The sequence below is a fragment of the Anomalospiza imberbis genome, chromosome Z (genome assembly GCF_031753505.1).
Source record: "Anomalospiza imberbis isolate Cuckoo-Finch-1a 21T00152 chromosome Z, ASM3175350v1, whole genome shotgun sequence".
Lineage (NCBI taxonomy): Eukaryota > Metazoa > Chordata > Aves > Passeriformes > Viduidae > Anomalospiza > Anomalospiza imberbis.
The window spans coordinates 50,338,943-50,357,987 of record NC_089721.1 but is presented as its reverse complement, the minus strand read 5'-3'; positions in this window follow the sequence as shown (position 1 = coordinate 50,357,987).

Here is a 19,045-nt window from a genome sequence, read left to right as displayed (position 1 = left end):
TTAATTGAAAATGTACCTTATTTCACTTCTCTGTACATTTAAAAACCACTTTGCTCTATGAGGCCATGTTTGTAAGTAAATGCAATTTCTTTTTAATAGGAAAATGCTATAGCTAGAAAAATAATGCAAACTTTTGGGCCTATAGGCCCTTTTCTAACATCTAACTTTATTTTTCTGCATTTGACTTGGTATTGATATGTTTTAATCTCAACCAGCAGAAAATTATCCATATCCTGCTCCCTTTTACATTGTTTATACTTTGTTTATTTAATGTCTCAAAAATCCCCATGGTGCTATGCTTTTGTTCTTTATTCATCTGTGGGTTATTTATAGAAATTCATACATCTTATTACTTAAAATTTATTAAGATAATCTCTAGGCATAAACCTGACTGGAACTGTTTTAACAGGATGACTTTTCTAAATTGTTCTACAGGAATTAGGGGAATCTGTCTTTGCTCCTTTACTGAGCCCAAAATATTTTGCTCTGCTGGTTATAAATATAGTTTCCTGCATGTCTGTCACTCCATGGGTTTATTTACAATGTGTTAGCATATGATTTGGTGGAGGAATTGGCAAGATTTCATTTGTTTTTCATCTGGTAATGAATACCTATCTGCCAAAATATGGAAACAAAATTAATTTTCACATTTTCTAGTGGTGAGTTGTGTTTACTTGTATAATTTCCTCTTTGAATTTGCATAATTTTCTCTTTGATGCAATTGTATAATGATTTAGCTAATCTTGTTCCATATTCTACAAAGTGATGGGTCATCTTGAGTCTGTCTGGATTTTCTGGGCTGATAGTGCACCTAATGGTAGCTTTCAGAATTTGTATGCTTTGTAGAAGGGATGAAGTTGAACATATAGCCCATAGTTAAAAAGCAATGTGATGCTGGTGTGGAATTTCAAATAGAATTCTTCTCATGAACTCTTGATGCTGTTGTGCTCTGGCTGTTGTGTACCAATGTACTGCCTGGTGGCACTGAAAATGCTAAGGAAATACCAAAGGGAAGGTGACACTAATTTGAATGTGCTTCATCTAATCGGCATTCTGTCTGCAAGAGCAAGACCAAATTCTCCTTAGTCCCACAGGAAATAGAAATTCAGATGGTTCAATATAAATATAAACTTTGCTGGATCTAAATCCCTGAAATGTATGTGTGTCATCTCTCTGAGGAGTTGGATCAATTTTCCACTGCTTGTGGTTTTATTGCCAGACTAACTACTGGTCAATCATTCTGAAATTGATCTGATTCATCTGAGATTTGCAGGTTTATTTCATAAATTATGTATGTGAACAAAGTCTGTGTTATTGTTCTCAGTTCACCACATAAAGACAAAATTATTTTCTAACTGGAAATATTTGTGTTTCCAAGAACCACAACGAATAAGATGGATTTTTTTTATTTATAGATTAAATAAAATAATTTTTTATTGGTTACATAAAATGGTCACAGTACAGGTTAAAACTATATGTTCATACTGTATATACAGCATATATTCTTGTGCTGGGAATTCATTTGTAAAGAATTATGGAATTAACAGACATTCTACATATAGTATATACTATAGAGTGGTCCAAGGACAGATTAAGTTGAGTAGGTGCAGTTATACAGACCCACAGAATAATATTTCTAAATATTATTTTACTGTACAATAAATGAAAACTTTATAATTAATTACTTTATTTAAAAATTAATGTTTAGTAATTCATATTCTTACCTTGTTTCATAAACACCTGTGGATGTAAGTCTCTAATTCTCATCTGTAATGACTAAAAAAACCCTGTTTGTTTTGTATTAGTATTTTTTTCCACATATAAATAAAATAAATGTCATTCTGTAGATGCAAAGAGAAAGTGAAGTGTGAGACGGATTGAATATCTTTTCCCCCCCCACAGCGGTTCACTCCGGGTCCCTGATTGTTGGAGCTTCTGCTGTCACTCCTGTGACCACTCCCCGTCCTGCCCGGAGATTTCGATGCCCGTCACTCTGATCTCCCAACCCCCGTCCACCCCAGAGCCCGGGGTCGCCCCGGTTGCGTCCCCGTTGGGTGCCGTGGTCCACGTCATCGCCACAGCGCCTGCCCCCATTGGGCGGGAGGGTCCCTGCTCTCCTTGCCCCGCCCCCGATATTATCCCACACCTCCAAGTGCCGGCCGCCGTTTTTCTTACGTGCCAGCTAGAAGTGGGTCGTGGCGCCTCTGCACAGCTCCCCTCGGCAATAAAAGACTTTCAGCCTTCCACGCGTGGGGAATACAGATGTTCCTTCAACCCTTTACTGGTGTCTCTCGCTCGTGGTGGTAAGAATCTGCGGCCAAACCCACCTGGACAGCGTCACGGAGCCGAGTCTGGAAACACGCAGCGATCCCGGGTCTTGGAGAGAGGCAGTACCAATCCAGGTGCCGAAGCTGCCGGGATACCTGGAAAACACCACCAGACGCCGTGCTTTCTGTAGACTAGACTATAAAATTCTTTTATTCTACTTCCATGAATTTTTCATGGGCTATTTCATATTAATATCTTTTTTCTTCAAGGAATTAGTTGTCAAGACTTTTTTGAGGTAATGTGTTGACACTTTACCGGAAAACCTGCACACAGTTTATGTAAAGTGTGGCTTGGAGATGGTGTACCTCCGTTTTGGAGTGACAATGGTTGAATAAAACTTCACAGAATAAGTCAGCAATTATTTTAACATTTAACTTTCTTGGATACATTTCGGGTGCTCTTCTACTAAAGGCCGAGGCAGCTTATTTTCACATATACATTAAAGGGTTTTTTGATCTATTTGCAACAACTGGGAATATGCATACAATATATTCATACTGGTAGATGAAATAACTCTCTCCAAAGACCAAGAAATCCTTCCTTTTAAAGTGGCTAATACTTTTCTCTAAAAAGTTTCCTTCTTTCAGTTCTAACCAAGTAACAATCATGTGTGCATGTGTGTTTATATAGTATGTATTCTGTTACAGAGTCAGTCCAAGATGATAAATCAGTAACTTTTTAAATTTAGTTTTTGGTTGGTTTAGTTTCGTTGGTTTCATTCTATTTCATTTTCCTTTGCTTGTTTATTTATTGTTCCATTTTGTTTCATTTGTTATTGTTGGCTCTTGTTGCTGAGTTATAGTAAAAGTATGTTTTGTTCTGCATCATAGGGTTATAGGAACCATTATGTGAGTGTAGAAATGAGATTAATCAGTGCTATGATACTAAATTAGCACAGTTTTTTCTTTTTGTGAGAAAATATGAAGCCTACTCATTCAGCATTTTAGTGGTATCTACAACACTTAAACACATTTCTAAGTAGATATCTGCAGTCTTAGTGAAATAAAATCTCAAGCAAACAGTCCATTAGTGATAAATGTCAGCACATTCCTCTGCACAGAAGAATTTCTCTGCACAAGCATTTCCTGATCATCTCCTTACATGTGAAATGATTACTATCTTTGTTTAAAGAAGAAGCCATTCCTATAGAAAAATTTTGCAAATGCCAAAATCATAAAAAAGAGGATATTCATTTAACAGTGTTTTTATTCATTGATAATAAATAAAAAGTGCCTCTTATGTCAGATGATACCTTTAACATAGTATATTGCAGAAATAAAACTGAATTATTCACTGCTTTGTGTATGTTAGGTCCTAACAGTTTTTCCCCAAGTGTTTCGGTTGAAGATTAATAATATAAATAGGTTGGTTCTTTCCATCTTCTATTAAAAACGTCCATCAGTCACAAATTCAAATTAACATTAAATCAAATTAACGTTAGTATGATTGGTGTGTCCATTGAAGAATTATTAAAATTTGTCTTTTAAAACATGTTCATAAACTCATATGTCTGGTGTTGTGGAAGTATAATGTTCTTCACTGTTTGTCAATATGAAAAGTGGAGAGTGTGTGTCACCCCTAAATACCACAAGTCAGAGGATGGGAATTTCATCCTTGATACTAATTACTGTCAATGAAATTTTTTTACTATAATTTTACTTTTGGTGAAGTGGAACAAATCCAAGGGGATTGAGGGAGAGAAGTGCTCATTTCTTTCAATCAAACAAGGTATTTTGCAATAATTTTATTTTACATGTGCAGGTAGGTCTAAATAATTTGAAATCAGAACTGTTCTTAATGATATCTTTACATGATAGCTGCCTTGCTAGCTAGAACCTAGGAGTAAATTTAATGGTCATAGTCTTTTAGCTCTAATGCCCTTCTAAAGTATTAGCTGAAGGCAGAAGTACTCAAGGGATCTGACACAGAAAGGGTGGAGGGGTCAAGCTTCACAGTGATCTGAGAATTGATTGTGATTTAACACTGTCATGGAGTCTGACCTGAGCTGAATAAACATGCAGGGCAACTTTACTGGGGCTGTTTTCTGCATATGAACAGACCTGAATATTTACTAACTGCACTATTTAAGTGTGCAGCATTTTTTGTTGTGTATCCTGACTATGTGACTGCCAACACTCTCCAGTTCCCCTGCTTCTGTTACTCTATCTTCTTTCTCTGTTCCTCCCCTTATATTGTTCTACTTAGGTTCTTATAAACATTTTCTAATTTCGTTGTTACCCCCACCCCGTTCCTCTCCTCTCTTTTGTTTCAAAGTGTCAGGAACAAATTTTGTTAATACTGTGGTTATTATGAACAAAGAGATATGGAAACATCAAATATGAAATTTCATTTAATAGCTGCAGACTTCTGAAAATTTGGAACTCAGTTGATTTGGGGCAGAAAAATCATAAGCCAGTTGTTTGACTTCACCATTAGTTTCTTCTTACTGATGATGCATGCATCCTGAATGGAAGTTTGATTTGAACTTAAATAAGCTTTTGGTGACTGTTTCACTACACAGTGAAAATTACAGAGGGCTAGGGCAGCATCACTTTTATATGCAACCCAGAAGTAGCATGTAGCTTGCTTCTGAGGACAGCACCCAATCTATTTTAAGTTGCATTTAAAAAATTATAATATTAAATTCTTGCTGTCACTTGATAATAGAATTAGACATTTAAATAAATCACAAGGCAGTGCAAGTTCAGTTAATCTTTTGTTATTCCAAATATTTCCTGAAGGAACGTGCATCTACAAGAACTTTTGTTGTGTGAAAATCCAAACCCATCATTTTCTTTCCAAGCAATGAATGTATTTAACATGAACACATTAATGATTTGGTGAATTCATTAATGAGGCAGTCTTTCAAGGACTGAAGAACTAAAATAACTTTTTTGCATAATTATAAAAAAAATCTGTGATAAATATGATTATGGCATCTGTACATTTGCACAAAACCACTTGAAAAGGACAACAATCCTGCCACTTTAAATTTAGGCAAAGAAAAGCAGCTTATCCATGAAATTCCATTTTTTTTCTTTGTGGTGGCATGATGATACAGAATTTTGTGCACTTATGAATAGTTAAACAATTTTTATTAAAACTTTACCTGAAATCCACCTGAGATAGCTTCTGTGGAAAACAGTACTATAGAGGCTGGAGTACTAACTTAAGCTAGTAATATGCAACTGAAAATAGTTTCTTCAAATAAGAAATACTTCATAGGTTTATTGACAAATCATGTTGAAATCTGTATTGATGATAGCTCTTCACTCTTCATTGGCTTCAAAAATAGTTCTTGGAAAAAGGATCCTGCAGAGGGAGTCAGATCCCACCTGAGCATCTCAAGTAGTTCTAAAACCATGGAGATTAGATATGTTCCTTGAAGGGCAAAATAAAGCCATCCACAGTCAAGAGATCAAAATAAAGTAAGATTAAATGGTATTAAAATGCCATTTCAGACTCTACTGACAGAAATATCTACAGATTTAGAATTAGAAGACTTCATAGCTAGATCAACCTCCAAAAAGAACATGTGCCCATTTAAGAAATGCTGCTGTAAAGCACTATTTCCACACTTCTACCATGTTTAAGGTGTACAAAGGTGCATGAAGAAGATATTCCAAAACTTAATTTTTCCTAACCCTTCTTCCTTAAAAACGCATATGTACTCAAAAGACTGATTTTGTGGATTTAAGACATTTTTACATTCAAAAAAAATAGGTATGAAATTTTTACTTACCCTTCTGAGTATATTTTCAGTAGAACTCATAGGAGACATTGTGACAATAATGGTTTGATAAACTGTTTTTACTTCAAGCTGGATGTTTTCAAGTAGTGGAAACATATCTCTGAATTGGAGCACAGATTCCCAAAGATATTTAGAAACTTTATGACTGTTGATACCAACTGAAGGTAGGTGTTTCAATACCATTAGCAATCTCTGATTCAAATGACTCTTTCCTTTAATGAAACCATAGCAATTGTAGCAGAAGTGTGTATTTAAATGCACACAAAGATTACATTATACATATTACATTCAGACTAGCTGAATTCAGGTTTTTATAATGCCTGTAGTTAAATAATATTTCTTCATATTTTCCCTTTTATTTCCCCCAAAGTTGTTAGAATCAATGTTTAATATCTTTGTTCAAGGTTCTTAATTTTGTGAATGTAGGTAATATTTCTCACAACAGATAAAAAAAAAGGAAAGACAGAAGTGAAAGCTAAAACAATTTGACGCAAAATGAATTTAACTAATTTAGTCAGAATTTCTAAAATAATTAGGACAAAATTGATGTTTTGTGTAAATATAACAGCAATTAAAAATTAGGATATTTAATATGTAGTACATCTCAGCACATACGTTGAAGCTGTATTGAAGATGTACTGCAGAAGGATACGAACACAAGTTTTTGATAAACTAATTAATTTCTGTGCAACTCAGTGAAATTTAACAGGATGCTGACCTTCATCTTCCACTTTTTGAAAATTTTAATGTAACACTGACTGGTTGGTTGAACTGGTATCTTTAAGGACAATTACACAAGCCCTTTAATCATAAAACCTGGTAAGCAAGAAGTATATTAATGTAACAGAAGTAAGTTGAGTTTACTGAATGGTGTTTTACTGTTCATTGGCTAATAGATATCAAGTCTTGCTCTTTATCAGGAAATGTAAGATGTGAATATTGGTACTGACAGTTCTTGTAAAAAAACCTCTTTTGGAAATAGAGATAGTACTGGTAGAGCTCTCAGATCTGGACTACAGAAGAAAGAGTGCATCTTGGATAAATGGCTAATGGCCACAACAAATAGGAAAAAGGAAAAACCTGTAAGAAAGTGGTGGCTGGCCAGAGAACCTTTCTTACCTGAACTGTTAATTTCCAGCAATATATTTTTTGTATTTGATCTTCATTCCTCTGTGGGAGGGGCCCCTGCACTACCATGGGAGGTTGCACATGTTTAAGGGGACTTGTCTATCAAAGGCTGTACCCTTACTGGTTTATGTCAATCAACAATTGTTCTACTCCCCTGTTCTAGAAAGTTCTTGGTTCTTGTTACCTTCATTGGTTCCTTCTGTGAGACCACTCCTTCCCTGTTCCCTCATTGGTTCTGTTCATGTCACCCCATCCTTGTTCCTCCCCTTAACCTCTTCCCTATTGGATCATTTGTACCCCGACCACTCCCCTTCCTCCACTGTTATATACCCTGGCCCCGCCTTCCCTGGTTGCTCTCAGAGTCTGCTTCCCTCCAGAGTGGTTGTCTCCCTGCACCTCTCCTCCTACCCTCACTGTCTGCCTTTCCTTCAATAAACCCTCCTGGATTACAGCAGCCTGAGCATCCTCTGGTCTCTCCGGTGGAGCTATCTATATCTATCTGGGCACCTTTGGATTAGCCAGTTGTGGGGCTACCCTGCTGGACCGGATCCCGGGGCAGCCCAACAATCCTCCCCCAGACCCATGTGCAGAATCTATCACATGGCTTTGTTGAACTTCATGAGGTACACATGGGCTCATTCCACAGGCCTGTTGAGGATACTCCAGGAGGGGCATCCCTTTCCTGCAGTGTGTCAGCTGCACCGGTCAGCTTGACATCATCTTCAGGCTTGCTGACAGTGCACTTGATCATGAAACTGTAGAATGGTTTAGGTGCAAGCAACATTAAGATCATGTTTTCAACCATGCTGCCGTGGGCAGGGACAGTTTTCACAGGACAAAATTGCTCAGAGCACCATCCAATTTGGCCTTGAACACTTCCCGGGATGGGGCATTCACACTTTTTCTGGACAATCTGTCCTAGTGCCTCACTACGCGTACAGCAAAGAACTTTGTCCTAATATCTAATCTAAACCTACTCTTTTTTAGTTTTAATCCATTGTCCCTTGTTCTTACATGCTCCAGTAAATAAGCCCTCTCTGTCTTTCCTGGAGGTTCTCTTCAGGTACTGCAAGGATGCAATTAGGTCAGTCCAAAGCCTTCTTTTCACCAGGCTGAGCAAAATCAATCTCTCAGTCTTTCCTTGTATAAAATGTGCTCCATCTCCCTAAATCCTACTAAGTCTAAATCTAGACCCTGTTATCTCTGCCACTGATGAAGAAATCAAATAGCAATTGTCCCATTCTTGAGAGATAATAATTGTTACGGGTTTCCATTTGGGCTTTGAGCCACTGACTTTATCTCTCAGAATGTGGTCATCCAACCAGTTCCTTATTCCTCTAACAGTCCATCTGTCAAGCCCATATCTCTCCAAGATATGGCCATAAAGTTGTGGAAGAGCCATAACCAAGGGTCTTGTGCAAGTTGAAGTAAATGACAGAGGTTCCTCTTCTCAACTGATGCAGTCACTCCACTGCAGAAGATCACTGGGCTAAGTGGACACAATTTGACATTGTTGAGGTCCTGGTGGCAGTTCCTATTTTCCTCCCTGTCTTCCATATTCTTCAACAAAACTCTCAGGAAGATCTGCTTTATGATTCTACCAGACACACAACTGAGGCTGACTGGTCAGTAGCTCTCAGGGTCCTCTTTCCAACTCCTTTTAAAATGGAATATGTGACTCTTTTCTCAGTCATTGGAGACTTCTCCTGAGTGTCAAAACTTTTTAAGTATGACTGAGACTGGCTTCATAAGCACACCGGCCTATTAACAGGATTTCTGTCTATGCACCCATAAATTTTGCAGCAATCTTGTAGTAATGCAATTATATGTTTAGCTTTCTTACAGTGCCTGATTTGGTTAGATTTATCAGGAGACTCAAAGGTGAAGTACATTTATACAGGCACACAGAAAGACACTAAGTGCATTAGCTTGTTTTTCATAAGAATCCAGGTTAAAAATGTATTGTAAGAATTTCATGGTGAAAATATGCACAGAGTCTTCCTGAGCCAAAAATAATAGATTTTACTGGTTTATTTTTTTTCTCCCACTCCTTTTTACTTTGAAACAGGAACATACATTCTTTTAGACTTTTCACCTTTCATGCAAGTATGGACAGCTTTTAAAGTCAGGTATAACTTACCCAAATTCCATGTTACACCTATGTGTAAAGCTGCTCATAAAAGCACTAAAATATTGACAGATGTAGTTCTTCCTCTTTCCTATTCAAACCAATGTTCTGGTATAAAATGAATTTTGAAAGAGCCAAATATGATCTGAATTATTTTCTCAATTAGGTTGAATTGGCTAGCAGGGATAGAGTATTAGACCACAATTTTTGTTTCAAAAATGTATGCTCAAATTGATCCAAAATATAAAGTATACTAAAATGTGGAAGTGGAACCTCCATTTATAATGTGTTTAACTGGGTTTACTTACCAGTGAAATTGCATATGTGTTTTTTTCTCTGTATTTGTGTAATTCATGTTTCATTTCACACGTATCTTCTATGAAACACGTATTTACAAAACAGATAGTTAGTTATTAGATGCTAATAGAAATTAAATGTTATCATGGAAAGGTGACAGAAGTTTCTGATGTGATTGTCTCCCAAACCATTCTGGCATTCTACCATATTGTAGAATTTTGATGGACTTTAAATGTGTCCTTTTTTTAATTGACGTTTCAATGTTAATGAAAAAACACACCTAGTTTGGTATGTTTTACATAATTTGTCTCTGCAAGTCTGGAAGTACTTATTTACACTCTGATGAGGGTACCTGTTGCCACCTGGGTTTGGGTTCAAATTATGGTTTTTTTCTTTGTTAGTTTGCTGGTTCTGTGTACTCTCGTGCATCCCCCCACCGTGGTTTACTCCAGGCTGCCTGCCATTGGAGTTTCCCCCTGTCACTCTTGTAACCACTCCCTGCCTACTCCTGTGGTTTCCGTGCCCATCACCCCATTCTCGTGGTCCCACTCGCCCCAAAGCCCCGTGTCCGCCCCTGCCGTGTTCCCACTGGTTGCTGTAGTACACATCATCACCACGATGTCTGTATCCATTGGGCGGGAGGACTCCCTGTCCACCTGTCCCTTCCCTATTTCATCCTACTCCGCTCCAAGCTCGGGGCCATTTTCGTCCGTGCGACATTGGGAGTGGGCTGCAGCTTTTCCACTGCAGCTCTCGCAGCCAATAAAGAATCCAGCTGCCACGCGGACAGATCTGGATGAACTCCCTGCCTCTTTGTTTCTTCCCTCATGCCGACGGCGGAGCGTGGCCAGCAGCCCACCCCTGAGCACGGCAGCAGAAACACCCGGGAATTGCGGTGAGCCCTGGCCCCGACAAGAAGCTGAGATGCCCAAGCCAGGTGCTCAAGAGCTGACCAGGGCCGAGAAAAGTAATGTGCAGCCGCGGGTACCTGCCCAGCCTAGACACATTTGGGATGATGTTATTTTCTTACACAGTTGCTTCACAATGAGGCAATAGAAAGTCACTCGGAACAAATCTGAGTCACTTTCTAACAACTTGGCTGGTGCAAGATTTTGTATGTGCAAAGTTTTGCCGCTGCTATCTGCTTGCCAAAATGTCCACGGATGAGAGGCATACCTACATTTTGTCATTTTTGGCCTCAGTTGAATGTAGATGTTAAGTACAGCAGGGTTGCTCCTCACTGACTTTTGTTTATCTCACCTTTCTGGAAATAGGACACAATTCATTGTTTATAGTTCTCACATGAAATATGCCTGCATCAAAATAGAGTGTTCCATCTGAGAGGACTTTATGGCAAGAGCTTATAGATGATGCCACAGTGATGGAAAATTTGTTGTGCTTCTAGTTTTGTGCGAGCATTGAGATGGATTTTGTCAGTGATTTTTCTATTTGGCTTCATTGCCAATCTACTTCAGTTGCTTCTCCTTGCCTGTGTCTGTGTGTCTTATTTTCTTCTTCTGAAACACCTGGAAAACAATTAGTTAATTTGTTGACACAGATCACTAATCCATCCCATTACTATGAGCTATGTTATATTAATAACTAGGATACCATTACACCAAGCCTGTAATCATTTTTATACCTAGTATTGTATACTGTAACAGCTTCTATGGCAGCCAATATTTCTTGATTTCATTGATGCCAGATTGAAATTATCTTTGACCTCACTCTTTGTTGACATGTTTGGCAGTATGCACTTAACAAGAAGTTCCTTATTTTTGAGCTGTAATAAAATGTATATGAACAGTGGTTTTCTGTTTTGAACCATGCTTCTCAGTTTATTCCAGTGGAGTATAAAAACTCTGGAGTGCAACTAATAACGTCATGATTGGTAATTAATGTAGTTGACTTTTAGTCTTTGACTTTTTATATAATTTATATGATTTATATAGTCTTTGGCTTTTAATATAATTCTTATAACCTTTAGTAATCAAACTGTGGCCTCAATGAAAGATCTATTACCATATTTAATTTATTTTCTCCCCTGCAATTTATTTCCTGTCTTCATTTTCATCTCTTGGAATTTCTGTATGTATTTCACCATGGTTTTAAATTTGTCCTGTGACAAACCCAGCAGGTCTGAACACACCATCAGATCCCTTTGATGAAGCTCTTTGGGTGCTGTCACCCTTCTCTGTCTATGGGCCTGCAAATTCTCATGAGGCTTTATGTGGAAATTTAAAGGCCATGCCCAGAGATTGTGTGCCAGTGTTTTCTAAACTGTCCCTGCATACAGTATGATCTGAACAGCAGCAAATGCAGCAAACTAATGCCCATGAGAAAGGATTAATATTTTAAAAGTACATTCTCATAGGTGAAGGAGTCAGTATAGGAGTCAGTTTAGAGTATGAAAACATTTATTTTTTGTTTTGACTAGTTTTTCTTGGAAGTAAAGGTTATTGCAGACTAAATTTGTGATTGGGACTTGCGTTCAGTTAACTTTGCTTAATGAGCCTGTATAAATATTGATGCCTTCTTCCTATTAATTATGCAAGCAGTGGATGACATAAATAATTGTTCTTGAAATAGGGATACCTGATAACTACACCTAACAGCTGTAGGAGTAGAGTTTTAAGTTAAATACAAGCAAGTACTGAAGATTAAACAACAAATTCTCATGGTAGTAGAAATTTGGAGTGGCAAAAAGTTAACCCTTTATATATATGATCACAATATATTTTTAAATGAATGTATACTAATTAATCACAGTGTGAAAAGACAGGTGATTAAAATAGTTCACAAAATTCTGCATTTCAACTGTGAATGCTGCGTATCAGTAGAAAGCTTACTCAGCCAAAGAATGAAAAGTTAATGGATGTGGCTTTAATCACAAAATGTGGACTGAATGTTAGAAACATTTCACAAAAACTGGCAGTGGCAAAGTGAGTGCTGCAACAGTAAATTTGTCCAATCAAGCAACATATTTGTCATACTAAGAAAAAAGGGCATGATCCCATCATCAATGTGTTTGTAGTAAAATGAGAAAAGCTTTTAATTTTTTAAAAAAGGTGTAAAGTTCGTATTTTGAAATATGTCTCCTCATTTTTCATTGCACAGCAGAGAGGTTAAAAAATGCTGATGGTGTCCTTTCGGCAATTTTGCTTTCTTTCATTTGATTATGGGTAATTTTGACTTGATTTAACTGTCACAGGAGTTGGAGAAAATAATTTTTCAATATTTCGCCTTCAGTGAGCTTAATGGGCTCTTCAACCTGTTACATCCTTTGGTCTTGATTGTAATATGCCATTCCAACAACACCAAATCATGACATACCAGCTGACAAAAATTTTGCTTGGTGGTTGAATTTTGCAGTGTTTTAGCACTTCTACAATACATCCTACAATGAAATAAAGGAGATAGCTGCTGTTGTCCAGCAGCCTCCTCTTCCTAAATATGTGCTTTGGTTATCAGGATTGTTCTGCTTGACATCTGATTTCATAAATCAAACACCAAAAATCGCTAAGTAACAGAGAAAGTCAGGGAGAGGAGCTCTAGTTAAAAACAAACAGACTGAGAAGTCAGGATTTGCTCTAGATAAGGAGTCATTGTAAAAATCTAATTGCGCTCCAAGGGAGATGAGCAGGAAGTTTACTAAGGCAAACTATTCTACGCGTCTGTACAGCATGGGCAAGGAAGGCACATGTTACAATCAACAAAAGAGTAGGCTGGCAGTACCAGATAATTCCCTCTTGTTACAACCCACCCCTGGAGGGTGAGGGTAACTCAGGCTCTTCTTTCCATATAAATAAATAAATAAATAATTAATTAATTACACAAAAACACACACACATACACAACACACACACACAAACATGCACATGCACACGTGTTTTTACATGTGTGTATGTGTGTAGGGTTCATTTTAGAACAATTTGGTTTTGATGAAAAGGATGTATGTAGTGGATTTGGGTATTATCTGTAGAAACATAGCAATATAAAAGCATAAAATGTACTTAAGAAGAAGTATAAAGAAAAGAAAGAAAGAACAAACCCTTATTGTTACAATTTTGATGTCCTCTAGTTGAAGTGATGGTCCTAGTCCTGATCCCCTGGGGGCAAGGGAAGCCCATGAAACACAGAGTTCAGTGGGTTAATATACACTGAGTTCTATGTGAGAATTCACAGCTACCTCCTCTGAGAGGGGAGTGTCACACTGTGGTGTCTTGATACTGTGGATTATGTGCAGGTGGAAGGCACTCAGAAATGAGTATGGGGGCACTTCAGGAACCTTTGATGGCTTATGACCCCTCCTAAAACATAACAACTGCCTCTCACATGAGCAGAGTGGAGCAGTTCTACTCTGTTAAAAGGGATGAAAACCCTCAGGCTCATGTGTGAATGTCCTGGTCGTTCCCAGGAGGCAAATTTTCAAGTATGAGCCAGTTGTGTAAAGGAGGACATTGACATGATAAAAAGCACTATCCTACCTCATGGGATCTGCTTCTTATCCACCTCTTCCCTAATCTGTCTCAAAACCAACTTGTAGCCTCTGGGGATGAGTGCTCACCTCCTCAGCACCTGATGTTTACCATGTACATCTTCAGCAAAGCATCTGCTGCTTTTGCAAAAGGCGGATTGTTTTGAGTCACTAATTAACGTTTCAGTTCCTCAAACCTCTGCAACAATGGATGTAATACAAACTTGCCCAACCCTTAGACAACAAGTATCACTAGTATCACTTAAGAATAGTGCCTACACAGACATTAAAAAGTGTTAAATAAAATTAGGTGTAATGAAAGGTTAAAAAAAATTTGCAGTTTCTGAAGTTTGGGGTTTAACTACTTGGTAGAGAGTTGTTCTACTTTCAACATGCTTCCAGGTAATTTCAGAAAAAATAAGGTACCAATAACCTTCAGGAATATCCAGTTAGGCATTATGTGCATCTTGAGGATCCCCTGTAGTGGATACTGCTGCCAAGTCTGCGTTGCCAGCAAAGTAGAAGATACAAAAAATTTTAAATTCTGTCACTCAAGTTCCAAATGGTTTTCTGTGCTAGTGGTCAGACATGCCAAGTGAATGAATCACAAACACAAAGACCATGTAGACAGTGTTTTTATAGTTTGTTAGGATCTCTTTGCACGGCATCTGTCTGTGTTTTCCTGGTCCCCAAGCAGCTCCGGTACCTAGAGCAGCGCCGCCCCCCTCCAGGACCTGGGATCGCCGCGTGTTTCCGGTCTCAGCTCCATGCCACGGTCCGAGCAGGGGTGCCAGCAGATTCCTTGCCACTACGAGCGAGAGACACCAGTAAAGAGTGAAGGAACGTCCAGATTCCCCATGCGTGGAAGGCTGAAAGTCTTTTATTGCCGGGGGGAGTTGCGCTGAGGCACTGTGACTCGCTCCCAGCTGGCGCGTGAGGAAAAAGGGACTTGGGCACTTGGAGGCGCGGGATTATATCAGGGAGAGAGTGAGGAGAGCAAGTACCCTCCCGCCCAATGGGGGCAGGCACTGTGGCAATGACGTGGACCATGGCACACAACGGGGACATGGCCGGGGTGAACCCCAGGCTCTGGGGTGGACGGGGGATGGGAATTCGGAGTGATTCTAACATCCAGAGACCCGGAGTGAACAGCTGTGGGGGCGGGGGGAAGGGGAACAGACACAGGGGGTGTGCGGGCGTACACAGACCACGGCTAGCTAACAGATCAGAACCCCTAACCTAAACCCCAAACTGTGATCCAGCATATCACTCTTTTTCAATATATAAAGAAGAACGACGGCTTGGTCTTCTTCACTGCTCGTCTGGTTGCTGCTTCTTCACTCAGCTTCTGCTGCAGCAACGGCTGCCCTTTGCAGATGGAGAGGGCCAGCTGCGATGATGCTGGGTGTGGTTTTTCTCTGGGTGTTTGGGTGTAGGGGAACTGGGAAGACTTTATTACAACACATGGACAGGGGACACACACGGACTGGGGTAATAGGATGGGTTTTTTCTGTGGCTTTGGGGGAAGAAATTTGTCTTCTTAGAGGGATTCAGCATTTTTCCTCTTCTCCTTGCATTGCCTGTTGTTTGACGCCAGCCCTCGACTGGTGGGGTCATCTGCTGTTCCCACAGGCACTTTGATGTTACTCACCACCTGCACAACTTGATAAATCACAGCCCCCTTGAGGTGCTGTGACCTGCCTTATTTCTGTCCTCATGTGAGGCAGATGTGCGTTCCTGTTTCAGTTTTTTCGGAAAGTGGGGTCTCTTTCCCCCCCCTCACCCCTCCCACTGTCCCTGGGTTGCCCTACCCAAAAATGGACACTGCATTACAAAATATCCTTTCAGATCACAGTGTTTCTTTCTTTCTGATCACTGGTGTTTCGATGGAGGTTGTCTCGGAACAGCGTTCTTTGGAGGCATGGCATTCACAGCGACCATGTGGTTTCTAGGCTTTTCAGGGATCTCAAGCTGTGTGTCAGCATTCATGGATGTCGTTTCTGGGACGAACTTGTCCTGGACCATGATCCCTCTACATGTCTGTCAATTGTCCCTTTGACCCGATCCGTGGAATCTGCAAAATGCTCAGAAACCAGCTCCTGCCCCTCCCTTTCCCACTGCTTCCCTCCCTCCCGGCTCTTCGGGAACCATGGGAATGCAGAAACGGGGGCTCTTGCTCCCCCCTCCCTCCTCTTCCCCTCCACCCGGATTTCCAGGGCCCATGGGAAGATGGGGACAGGGTGTGGGGAACAGGACAGGCACTGCCTTCTTCCTGAGGCAGCGGGGTGGAGACGGCAGAGCTTTCCTTGGAGGGAGAGGGTGAGGTCGATGACTGAACTGGGAGAACATGTAAAGGACTGGAGGGAACGCCCACACAAGGGGGAACAATGGGTGAGGGGGTGACCTGATCTCCCAAGGGGGTGGTGCCCATGCCCACAGGGAGGCAGGTGGGGGTTGGGTCAAAGGTGGGGATACAGGGAACAATGGAGGTAAAGGGATTATGGGAAGAAGAAGTCCTTCCACGTGACTGTCCTCCATCTTGGGAAAACAAATGCCCCAGCCACATGGCTGCGGCTTCCTCAGGGGAACAAAGGAAGGGTTTCAGGGGAACAGAGCAGCGTGGGGTAGTACCAGAACTAGGATTTCTAACTGGGAAAAAGGGACTGGAAAAGGGGTTTGCGGTCAGTGCCTCAGTGGAGTAGCTAATTCCGCTAAGGCAGGGGTACTGGGGTGGCTCAGGGGAGCCAGGAGCACGGTCCACGTCTGTGGAGATGCCCTGTGCCTTAGAGCGGCGGAGTACTCCCCACTGCCTACCCTGGTTAGGGGGAAGAGGGGTAGGAGAGGTGGATGGGCAAATGGGTTCAGGGGAAACAACAGTTTTGCCCGATGGCTCTTTCCTTTCCCTGCTCGCTTCTCGCGCAGACCCTGCTTTTACAACCTCCGATATCAGCAAATGGAGGGTGGCAAAGCAATCTTTAACGGAGGGATCCCTACATTCAATTCTCTCCACCAATTTTGCTCCCACCCTCTCCCAGAACTCCTTTTTGCGAGCCTCCTCTGTGGTTACACATGGAAAGGAAAAGGAAAGCCATCTTACAAGCTGCTTAACAGATCCTTTAGAGTGGGGGCCCTTCACTAAGAGGATAGCCTTAACTAAGGAATGTAGTTCCTTCTGTTGGGTAATTAGCACAGTCCCCATGCTAGTTCTACCCACCCAACCTCACCTTTGGTGCAGAAAAAATGGAAAAAAAAAGCAAAAAACCCATGAAAGACCCCAGCGGCTTGCCACTTCATGCCGCGCCTGTGTGATCAGTACCCTTGGAAACCTGGCAGACCCCACCCACATGCAGTATTAGCCAGGTACCCCCCATCGCTAAATACTCACCATCTGGAATCTTCGCAAATAAAAGCTGCCACCAACGTCCTTGGACTCGGTAAGTGTCTCTTCTTCAGCTCTTTGTGGCCGTGAAGAGTTTCACTTCCTCTCCCACATGGGGAAAGCACCGTGTACTTCCCTGTGGGTGGCGGAGGCTTACTTTGGGGAGGCTTCACTCCCATTTTCAGTCCAGCATGAAGCACTGTCCCGGTGCCGACGGTGGTTTGGCGGTGCGGCCCCGCACTGGCAGCGGCGGCTCTCTGCATGGCTCCCAGTGCTTTGTGGTGATTCTCCACCTGCTTCAGTGGCTCCGCTGGCCCTGACCCCACGGTTGGGCGTCAGTTGCGGCCTCTCTCTGTGTTTTCCTGGTCCCCAGGCAGCTCCGGCACCTAGAGTAGCGGCGCCTCCCTCTGGGACACGAGATCGCCGTGTGTTTCCGGACTCGGCTCCGTGCCAATATCCAGCCAGGGGTGCCAGCGGATTCCTCGCCACTACGAGTGAGAGACACCAGTAAAGATTGAAGGAACGTCCAGATTCCCCACGCATGGAAGGCTGAAAGTCCTTTATTGCCATGAGGATCTGCGCTGAGGCACCGCAACCCACTCCCAGCTTGCGCGTGAGGGAAACAGCCTCAGGCACTCCGAGGAGTGGGATTATATCGGGGAGAGAGTGAGGAGAGCAGGGACCCTCCTGCCCAATGGGGGCAGGCTCCGTGGCGATGACATGGACCACGGCACCCAATGGGGACATGGCTGGGGCAGACCCCGGGCTCTGGGGCGGATGGGGGATAGGAATTCGGAGTGAGGGGCACTGAGCCCTCTGGGCAGGACGGGGAGTGGTCACAGGAGTGACTCGAACAGTCAGGGACCCGGAGTGAACAGCCATGGCGGCGGGGGGAGAAGGGGAACAGACACAGGGGCTGCGCGGGTGTACACAGACCATGGATAGCTAACAGATCAGAACCCCTAACCTAAACCCCAAACCACTGTTCAACATCTTTGGTTACATAAATTTAGCATTTAAATTCTGTTTTAGACACATAAGCACATGGGCTTATTTTCAATCCTGCTGTGTTCTCATATGCTCATTTAAATTCTCTCTGTGTTAAACAGGCTTAAATATAATCTGTAACATGCACTTAGATAAGTAAATAAAAAATAATTTATGGGATTTTAAAATAAATATATCACACAAATTCTCTTATTTTGCCACTAATCTTCAGAATTGCTTTTGCATAATGTTTTGAAGTTTTTATTCCCTCTCTTTTTGCTGTGTTCTGATTTTGGCTGGGATAGCGTTAATATTTTTGAGAGTTGCTAGTATGGTTCTGTGTTTTGGATTTGTGATCATTTGGATTTGGAAACACTGTTAATAATTCAGGGGTGGTTTTGTTATTTTTGAGCAGTGCTTGCACAGAGCCAAGGTATTTTCTGGTTCTCAACCCACCCCACTGGTTAGCAGGATGGGAGTGCACAAGGGCTTGGGAGGGGGCACAGCCAGGACACTGACCCCAGCTGACCCGAAGGACAGTTGAGGGCAGATAGTGTCATATTCAGCACA